Source organism: Parasteatoda tepidariorum, chromosome 4, assembly GCF_043381705.1.
Source record: "Parasteatoda tepidariorum isolate YZ-2023 chromosome 4, CAS_Ptep_4.0, whole genome shotgun sequence".
In the NCBI taxonomy this organism is placed as follows: domain Eukaryota; kingdom Metazoa; phylum Arthropoda; class Arachnida; order Araneae; family Theridiidae; genus Parasteatoda; species Parasteatoda tepidariorum.
In genome coordinates, this window is record NC_092207.1 from 68,475,953 (window position 1) to 68,487,860 (window position 11,908).

Below are 11,908 nucleotides of genomic sequence, written 5' to 3' on the forward strand. Positions count from 1 at the left end.
AGATTGATCTGAATAATTTGGAATGATATACACTTTAAAAATATTCTTTGCTCTATCATAACTTGTTCTTTGCTCTGTCATAATTTGTTTGCTCTATCATAAATTGCAAAAAAAAAAATTAATATATAGATATTTAATTAAAACAATTGGATATTTATTTGAAAGATATTTAACTAAAATGAACAAGGGAATGAATTTTTAATTTATGTTCAAAATCAGTTTTTTTAGGTTCAAATTTATTTACTTTTGAAATAATTTAATTTAAAACTTAATTTATTGTTTCATTACATGTTAAATATTTACTCAAAATAGCTTTTATAGATTAGTAAGAACAGAAACAAGGAAGATTTAAAAAAAAACCAAAATTTTGCATTTCATTTTCATGATATTGTGTAAAATCAGAAAAAAAAGATATCAGTTATTACCCTGAATCATGTATAATTGTAACCATATGTGCAATTATGTAAAATACATGAAATTTATATAAATTAAGCACATAAAATATCTGTATATTGAGCAAAAAGAAAAAAAGAACAGTCAATAGGTTTGATCAAAATATCGGAGTTTGCACGTACTAAGGCTCAATCTTAATGAATGGAAGCCGTAACTGATTATCTTTTATTTTTAAATATTTATTAGTTTCTGAATCACCCAGTTTTTGAAGAAAATAGATCCAAAATTCAAAATCTAAATAGAAAATCTAAATTTTGCATTTTGCCATTTAAAATTAAATTCTTCAAAATGAAGTATAAACTTTTATACCTTATAATTCAAAGGTATTTCTACTGTTATTAAACAAAATATTAAAAGTTATTTTTTAGGTGGAACTATTTTTGGATAAAAAAAAAGCGTATGATTATGTGTGAAAGTTATAGACTAGTTTAAAAAGTTCTCGAGACATGGCGAAATAAGCAAAAAGTAAAATCAACAATAAGGGGCCTAAGCTTTTAACTGCTCTTGTGACCAAACTATTGGGATCATGCTTCTCCGATCATGATTGCACCAAAGTTTTATGGCCAGAAATCTAAATCCGCCGAAAAAGGGACATGCTTAGTCAGATAGTACGTTTTTATGTCTAATTTCCTGATTGCTCTAACTAATTAGTACAGTTAAGTTTAAGCCCTCAAAGTATTAAGATTGAATTGCATGCATTATTGTGAGATACGTACGTGCATTACGTTATTACGTAAAAAGTAGGTACATTACGTACATTGCATAAATTACGTACGATTGAGTACGCGAAATTCTGCTTAATAAATGAAAAATTACACAAGATGATTATTTTTGTTCACTGAATACAATGCACAATTCTCTACACATAGAAAGAAAATAAATTGTTTTTTAAATGGAAGTTTAAGTATGAAAAGAACTTTAATTTGGTTATTAATTGAATTAGATAAATAAAGTTAAAAATTATTGATCAAGCATGGAATAACCATAAGTAACCATACCATGCAGCATTCTAATAAAATTCACATTGAACATAATATTTCAATGTACTTACAAATAAAAGTCTAGATTTTAGAATTGTTATAAACTACAGTTCATAAAAGTAGTAAAATTTTCAATTTCTGGGACGTTTTTATTGGCATTTAAAAATATGTATTATTAAAAATTTACATATGTATTATTAAATTTTTGAGATTCACACCATTAGAAATTTCTCTCGAAAAAATGCTTAAATAAGAGTTTATTTAATTGGCATTTTACTATCTTCAAACAAAACAGTGAAATAACTATAAATAAGATGTTATTTTAATTGCTAACTATGAGAAAAACCATTTATCAACTGTTTTCACCTAATATGGTTAAACAACCAGAATTTTATAGCCCCATCCAAGCTCACCTAAGGAAAACATTTATATCCTTGCATCTGGGAACATATTATAGACGAGAGGGATAATCTGTTATTCTTATCACTGATAGAACGGGGTTCGAGTCCTATTGCTGACATCACACCATTTCCTCCATTTCCTTCAACAAATGAAGAGTTTTCAGTGTCCTGCTCTGCCCAATTTGAGACTGTGGATAATTAGAATACGATACTGCCGTGACGATGACGACTAGACGATGATGGCTATACGATGACGACTATACGATGACGGCATCGTGAAGTGGCTTAACACAAAAAAGTCCAGTATTCCCATACCAGTTGTAAACAGATTGACAACCCTGATCTTAAAAAAAGTTCAGAAACGACCATATAATTTAATAAACCACATTCAATGGTTCATTTGATAAAAACACAACTCAACTACAACCTAACTCTAATACCCATTACCTAACGAAAAGCAATGCTCCAATATCCTGTTGAATTTCTTTTTTTACGGTTTTCAAACCGTGCTAGTTTCATATGGTTTAAAGAAAAAAAATAGTTTTGTATTCGTGGTTTTTTAACCATACTCGTTGTAAGCGGATTCGTAAAGGGGAAAAATGTTCTTGACAGTAAACATTATGGTTAATTGGCTGGGCAGACTGCTACCGGTATCATAATTTTAGAATGGATATTTTAACAATGCACAGGAACATGCTGTTAAATGAAATATAAGGTAATAAAATAACTGGTAAAAATAATGTATAATGTATATCTTTATCATTAATTGAATTCATCATTAATCATTGTTTTTATCACTGCTTACAGCGATATCTAACTATTAATATCTTTTACAACAAGTGATTTGAGAAAAGTATAACTCTCGATATTTTTCTGCATGATATTCCATTGCTGTAAAAGTTGAAGATATCACGTTATTTCTTCCTTTGGAATGGAGTAATATTTTTTTTTTCTTTTTAAAGAAATGCATTTCTGTGTGTAGCTGGGGTCCCATAACGAGGAAGCGAATCCTTTTTAGCTTGCATTACAGCCACGTAAAATGAGAAAAGTTTAATGGGACTTTAGGTCTTCTTTGGTCCAAGTCGAGCGCACCGCTTATTTTAGTGAACGACTTTTTCGTCGAAGAAGGCCAAAGACTTTAGGTAAATAATTTGCAGTAGTAAAAGCAATTCTTTCTTTATTTTTCTTTTTTCGAGACTTTTCAACGACGTGTGGTTCTTTCATTTTATTAGAAGTATTCATCATGTGGAGGGCATAATTATCCTCCTAAGGGTAATTGAAACAGTAAAGATACAGAAAAAAGGAGTTAATCGAGACAATAATCATTACTTTAGGCGAACTTAATTGCTTCGCTAATTTATATTTTGACTGTGAAATTAATTCATTCTTATGTGGAGGACACACTAAAAAGGCAGAGGTATAGCAAATAAAATGGTATCTATAGAACATTTTTGTTTATGTCTCAGAATAATTGTTGAATTTATTATTAATGATGTGAGATTTCGCATGCTGACTAAGAGAAATGATGACATTCTAGAAAAAGGAGTATTTTTTATAAGTATTATGCGTTTCTGAAATAATTATTACCTTAATATTTATTCTGTAACATGCTATAGTATCATTGATTGCTTTATAATATTTTTGTTTTCTAACTTTGTAATTTGTTTGAATCAAGACATTGTCCTATAAGGATAGGTTATATTTGTTATATGTAGACTAAATTTTAAAAAAAAAACAGTTGGAATGAAGCAAATATAAAAGTGCAGAAAAGGACTAACTATAACTAACTAGCTAAACATACTCTTAAAGAACATGGATGGTTCACTATCAGGACATTAACAACTAGAAAGACAGATGTGACCAATTCAGCTCCTCTCGTTCTTTGTTTCTCTGTTCTTAGAAAAATAACTTAATGTAAGTGTTAAGTATTTCTGATTTTTGAAAATTTGATAAAATTTGGTTTATTTCATCATTCATGTGTTAGCCTTATAGAAACGTATCTATTCAGGTACCCCAGGTACATTTAGCTTCAAGGTATATATATATATATATATATATATACACATATATATANAGACTCTGTCTCAAAAAAAGAAAAAAACCTATATATATGTATATATATATATATGCATGCTATCGGGTTCCGCCCCCTGCTCACTACCTCTCGCCAACCCCTATTTTATTGAAATATCATTATATTTTGACAGCAATAATTATACTTTTACGCAAACAGGTATGGAGCCAAACATAAGTCGCCAATTTCACCAAGGGGCACCCTCAAGTATATTTTTACCCCTAACTCAAATTATTGTTGATCTTATAGGATGCCGGACGCTCCCTATATGGTGCTTCATCTTTCCACTCCCCCCCAGTAATTCAAATTTTAAGCTAAAAACAATTAAAACCTAATAAAGAAAAAATTTAAAATATGGCAAACAAATTAAAACATGTAATATTAATAAGTTGATGTTTAGTAATATTTCAAAAGCAAAAACCATTGCAAGTTATTGCCCATATAACTTCAATACTGTCAACTGACAAAATATCTTAGTTTCAACCAGACAAAAAGCAAATTATATAATAAAAATATATGTAACTGAAATTTGACAAATTAAATTAAGCAATTTAATTTTTTTGTCTTATTGAATACTAATAAAAAAAACAAATGTAAAATGAAATAATTATGTTATCAATGATCAATAAACATTTTTGTCTGAAATGTTATAAAAAAATATGGTGAAAACAGTAAAATTAAAAATTATTTGGAATAGATCTCTGAATATTCACAAAACCGAGCTATGTACATTTTTCATTGATTTTAATTTTGTGTGCCAATGATTTGCACTTTTATGCATTATTTAAGAAATAGCTCAAACAAATATGAACTGTTAATTAATATTTCTGGCTAAACGATTTTTGAAAGTAAGTAAAAAACAATTAAAAGTAAAGAAAAACAATTATAAAGTTAAAAATTATTTACAAAGTCTCCTTATGTACAACATTTTTTATCAATTTCTTTTCCATATTATTCGACTCTTCAACGTTTCTTCGCCGGGCATTCCGCTGTCGCTTATTGATATCACTACGATTATTTTTCTGGTAATTTTGTGCTGCTAAATTATGTTCAGCTCTATGTCGCTGCTGATATAGCCTAAGATATTCACGGCGATTCTTTTTTTATAAAAGATATAAGTATCTTAAAGTAAACTCTGTTCAATATATTTCATACATTCAATACAAAATGAAAATCGCAACAAAATTTAGCTGGTAAGTTTAGTTGCAACACTTCTGCAGACAGCATTATTAAAAATTATTACCTTTTCACACAAATGCGTTCTCAATTCTCAATTTCGATTCAAGTGATTCAAATCACTGTTAGAATCAAGTAATTTAAAACACTGATTAAAATCAAGTAATTCAAATCAAGTAATTCGGATCACTTATTCGAATCAAGTGATAAAAGTCATGCTGTTCTAATCAAAGGATTCAACTTAATATTCAAATTCTTCGTTCTGATACAAATACTGCATTCAAATCTTGCAAATCTTCAGGAAAAAAAAGAAAGAAAAAAACGAAAATTATCGTCAGATGTCATGTGACAAGGGCCAAGTATCAGTTCCTGGTGAACGAACATTATACACCTATGCATTACAGCAGTTAACACTATAAGTATGTAAGAATATATGCAAAGCTACCTGAATTTAAAACTTACTTATAAGTTAAACGAAAATTTGTCAAATCTTGTGTTAATAAATTAAATACAGCTTTGCCGAATCTCTGGCTCATTATATATTGTGATGCATTTCAAAAGTAGCATTTTTATTTATTTGAAGATGAAACTGCTGACAGTCAAGCCCTGAAAGTGGTTCTACGTCTTATTGAAAAATGGGGAAAAAGAAAAGCCTTGGATTCAGTACAACGTTTGAATACGTAAGTAGTTCCTCTTACTGCACCACGACATTGGTGGAGCTTCGCACCAAGTTTCTCATTATATTGGTTGCTGCTAAAGTAGCACCAATTATTTGGTGAAACGTTGTATCTAATTTTTAACAGTGTATTTATAAAATCCAACTATTTTTTAACTAATGAAAGTTATGCTGAAATTATTTTCAATTTATTATTTAGCTAAAAGAATAATTCCGCCTAGATATGCATAATTTTAAAAAAAATATGGAGTGAAAATATTTGAATAATCATGAAAAAAAATTTACTATTTCATTACGTTTGTCAATAAATTGATAAATAAATTTAGCAAAAGTATAGATATTTCATTGTTAAGCTTTAATTATCTTTGTTAAAAATTACCACTAGAGAACGAAACTTTGAAATTAACGAAAAATTAGCTAAATACTTTATTTAAATCATTTAAGGAATTATGAAAATGAGATTTTGAGGAATTATGAAGATCAAAAGATGCATAAAAGCGGATAAAATTGCATTTCATAACCATGAGCAGAGGTCTCACCAAATACACAGGAATATTTGAAATTATGAAGCTGAAAATTTAAAACAAAAAAAGAATTTATCTCCATTGTTTTGAAATTCCATAAAATAAAAATACCGTTTTGAAAGGAACTTTATTAAAAACTAAGAAGCTTAAGAACGTTTTATTTTCTGCTCGAGTGATCGTAAAATAGTTATTAATATTCTTGGAATCTTTCTGAAGGAAATAATCTATGTTTTTTTCTTGTATCAAAGTCATCACTTTATTTTTTCATAATTGTCTCTAACTTTAATAAAATCATAATTTTACATAAATATTTAAATTAACCACTAAAAATATTTTAATTACATAGTTTAATATTTAGCTTAAAATGTTTGTAGCAAAAATTACATTAAAAAAATATTTGTTTCATTAATTTTGACTTCAAAGGTATTAAATTTAAGTAATTTTGGTGACAGTCACTTTTCACGTTATAGTAAATAAGTTTATATTTTGCAAAAGTAAAGAAAAAAAATCTAATTATTTAAATAAAAACAAGTCACTTTCTTTCGAAATACTTCTATGAAGCTAATGAAGCATATAACTGACGCATCTTTTAAATAACGTTTAAAGTTTGATTTCTTAAGAATTGAACGAAAAAAGAATATTTTTTAACTACAAAACTGTTAATTTAATTTAAAATACTTAAGAATGAAGGTAACAGTATTTCGCAATAAAAGATCTCAAAAAGAAATGTATTGGCGATAAATAAATTTTTATAAAAATTTCTTATATTTTGTTAAGAGTTTGACTTACTTTCAGGATTAATAATTAAGAATGCTTGAACTACACTGTTAAAATTTTCCTTCTAAAATTACGGTAATATAACTTGCAGCTGTCTGTCCATCCGATTAACCATAAAGTTTACGGAAAAGAATTTTTTTTCCTTTATGGTATTACAATAATTTACAAAAATATCGTTATAAGACCATGAATACAAAACTATACGGTTTTTTAACCATTTACAACTAGCATTTTTTAAAAACGTAATAATTCTTTAACTAGACATAGAAGCTCGGCTTTTCGTAAGTTAATGGTCATTGGAGAGTGCCGGACGCTGGGAATTCTTCATGTGTTGAACGGAATGGAGAAAATATTGTAGTGTCAACACTAGGACTGACAGATGAGTCCTCTCAGCTATGATATGTACGCAGTAGCGAAGAACTAAGTAGCTTCATTAGGTGGTTCTAGTTGGTGCGATAAAATTCTGGTTGTTTAACCGCATTAGGTGAAAGCAGTTAATGAACAGTTTTTCTTAAACTTAACAGTTTGATTACCATTTCATTTATGGTTATTCGACTGTGTTGATTAAATATGGTAAAATAGCCGTGCAATGAATTGTTATTTAGCCATTTCTTCCGAGAAATTTCTAACAGTGTATAATGATGAGTAAGTTTTAATGAATAAGTCATTATTATTAAGCATCTTATCCTTTTTTTTATTAACATAAAACAATTGTATTCATGTGTTACAGATAATGAAGTATTTGTTTTATTGTTTGCTTTCACATCGGGTTTATTTTTAGTTTAACTCAAAATTTGAGTTCAAATCAGATAACATGCTTAGAGTGTGAATTTCTAAACATATCTTGATTTTTTCATTAGTGTTTTGAAAACTGACTAGGCAGTGTGAATTGCGAAACTAAGTATAATGACTCCCTTTATGCAACAGTTAATTTGAGGAAAATAATAACTGTTTCTCTTAAAAAGCATTTTCTGTAAAACCTAGCACAGGTGCTATTCAGTTTTGCCGATTTTCCTTGAAAGCAATTCTATGAATCCAAGGACATTTATTATGAAACCAAGTACAATACTTATTTGATTTAAGCAGCATAAATCTAAGATAATTTTTTTTAAAATTTTGCTTATTCAAGCAATCATTGTCGTCAAACCGAAAACAATAATTATTGAGTATAAGTGGGAGTGACTGTGATACCAGAAGCAATAATTCAGTTAAGGCAGCCTTTTCTGAGAATAGTCATTCAATTTCAGCATCATTTACTTTACAACCACGAACAATAACTATCCACGATAGGCAGTATTTAGTGTGAAACCAAGAATAACGATTATTCAGTTAAGGCGACATTTTATGTGAAGCCGAAATTAATAGTCATTCAGCTTCAACAGCATATAGTCTGAAACAAGCACAATAGCCATTCAGTTTAAGCATCATTTAGTCTGAAACCAAATACAATAATTATTCAGTTTCGGCTGCAATTACAGTGCAACCAAGACCAATAATTCTTCAGCATCCGCTAGAATCTCTATAAACAGGATTATAGTAATTAATTAGTTTTTCCGCATTTACTGTGAAGAGCAAACTAATTCAGTGAATGTTAATGTTAGGTAATAAGAAACTAAATAAAAATGATCGAAAAATATCCACTATCCTGCGCATCAAAATATTTAAATTTTTCTTACTTTTTTACACGAAATTTCTCTTTTAGAAGGATTTAAATTTATTGCTTGGTACGTACAGAACAGGAAGGCTCTTATTTTTTAAATACTTTTCTGAAAGAAGCAATGATGTATATTATTCATTCATTTTAAACCGTCATTTGTTTATAAGCTTTTTATATAACGCAAAATTAATTTTGAAGTAAATCTTTAAAAGACGTGATGTTAATAAATTTATTTTAGTGGCTATCTTGTCAATGCATTTAAGGAGCATATTTAAAGGAAATAATAGATTCAGAGTATCATTTTAATTCATTATGATTTAATCATGCCATTCTACAATACTTTTTGATTTAAATTATCAAAAAATGATAATATGTGTATCATTAATGATAATACGATGTAAATTTGCTTCAAATGTAATGTGGTCTTAAATTAATCAAAGCATTTTTGAGATTGAATCATAGTTTTTGTGTAATAGAGTTTAAGAACTACGATAAGGTTGAAACTTGCTGCAATTTTTAGCAATAATAACTAAACTTGTATTGTATCTAACACTAGTAATTATGTGAAAAAATAATTTCTAATACTTGATGCAAATTCCTGAGGAAATGTCAATTACGCAGCTTTCATAATCTTTTTAGAAAATCCCTCCTCTATTGAATAATTTGAAAATTATGCGAAAAAATTTAATTTGGAGTATCCACTTAAATGCACTTTTATAAGTAGATTACTAAAACTTTGAGTACGGCTTTTAGACTTCTAATGCAGAGACCTAAAACCACGATGTCACACTTCCATTAGAGTAACAAAGTTAAGACAAAAGCTTTCCTCTCCACTTTTTTCAGAATTCCCAAATGGGAGATAGAACGTTGCAAACTCTTCCTTTTCAACCTTTGATCAGAATAAAACCTACTTTTCCCTTTTTTATAAGCTTCTTGAAACAACCAACTGCCTTCAACAGTTTAGAAAGGGAAATGACAAATAAATATCACAAGGGAAACGTAAGTTCTCGGAGGCTGCGTAAAATAACGAGTATCTGTGATTTAGGTTCGAAATATTTTGGAATAACTTTTCAGCTATTTGAGATTGAAAATAGTGGAAATTAAAAAGTAGAAGTGAGTTATTATCTTTAAAAATGGAAAAATAAGCATAAATAATAATAATTTAGCTCTAAAAATATATCACAAGAAATGTGTATTTTAAAGAATATTTAGTTAAATCAAAATTTATTTGCTAGAATAAAAGCTATAGATCATTTTATAAAACCTAAGACAATAGGGAATGCTAATTGTTTACATGACAAATACATATTTTTAAATACACTGTAAAACATTCCTGACCAAATTACGGTAAAGTACCCGCACTTTGGAAACATCATTCGCAAGAACTATTTTATCGTATGATTCAGTGTTTTTACGGTAATTATAAATGTAAAAACTACAGTTTATCAGATATTTTTCCGTAGCGAGTTCAGATAAAAATTGATTTTACGGTAAAAAGTACCTTTCATCGTCTTTACTTCTGGCATTTTGTGGTATTTTATGCAGTAAATTTCGTCAAAAATTTTTTTACAGTGCAGAATGAAGTTTAATGTAGATAAAGTAAGCCGGCTAGGTGGGCGAGTGGTTAGCGTGCCTGACTCCGAAGCCAATGGCTGCCAGTTCGAATCCCGCTCTGAGCATGGATGTTTCTCTCTCTTTCTCTGTTGTCTTCTGATGTGTGAATGTCTGAATGTGGCCCACCCTATGAACGGGTATTTGTGGCAATGTGGCGTGGGTAATATTGGTCGCCTCCATGACTTTGGTTCACAGGCGCCCACTGGGTAACGATAAATGAGCAACAATTCCGGCATCTTCTAAGGCGAAGAACGAAAGTTCAGTGCCTTCCGTTATTTAAAAAAAATAAATAGTTAAATAAATAAAATAATTTGCGATTGTCTTCCATTTTTTAGATGACATGATAGAACTAAAACTAAAACAAAGTATCTAAACTAAAATTAAGCAAAAAATAACGTTTTATCAATATTTAAAGATATTTATCAATATCTAATTTGGATTCGAATACTATTATTTGATATAGAATCATCGAGTATTGTTATTGAATGTTGATTCAATTATTGACATTTAGCTTGAATTAAATAATTATTACATTATTACTTAGTTTCAGTTATGTACATAAATAATTTTAAAAAAAATATTACTGAACGAGGATTTCAGACTTTTAATGCACTAACTTACAAAACTATGCTAAACTTTAATTAGAGCTACAGGCTTAAAGCAAAAGCTACTCGCTTCTCTTTTTGGAATTCCCAAAAGGGAAATGAACGTTTCAAACTCTACCTTTTCAACATTTGTTAAACATGAACTTTTTTCTATCAGGTCGAGAAAAAACCCGAATGCTTTTAAGGGTTTAGAAAGGAAGATGGCAAATAAGTATCAAGAAGCAAAAGTAAATTCTAGTTGCTGAAAATAATGAGTGTCTTTAGTGACATAATTCGCTTCATTGTATTCATTTTATTTTTATTGAAAGAAAAAGAAAACTAACTTGAAAGTGATAGTGGGATACTGACACTTAAAAACGCAAATATATCATAGATAATATTTAATTTATTTCGTAAATGCATCTCTAGAAAATGTTTATTTTCTATATAGGACTAGGAAAATAAAACAAAATGCAGCCTCACCATCTATAGTGCTTTTAATGAGATACCAGCTCAAAAACCTGAAACTTCACTAGGGCAAACTGGATATTAAAATAACAATAGACACTCTTACTATACGAGCTCCATAGCTAAATGTAATTGAAAAATAATAATTTCGCTAACTCGAATTGATAGTAGAAAAAAACTATTAGATATTTCTAGTGGAAATCCCATTTTCGTACATGATGAATAAAAAAAATCAATAAATCAGCACTGAAAAGCATTATAAAATCATGCACAAAACTGGAAGGCCTAATATACCTAAACAATTATACCTAATATACCTAAATACAAATACACCTCATACCTAAACAATTAATGAAGCTAAAATAATTCCAATTATTTATTTATTTTTGCCATACTCAATGGTTTTATTTTATGTAATTAAACGAAGCATGTTTTTTGTAGTTCATTCCATCAAAATAAAGATTAACTGTATTCAGTATCACTTGGTATGATGCTTTTACTAATGACTTACTTGTGACAAATCG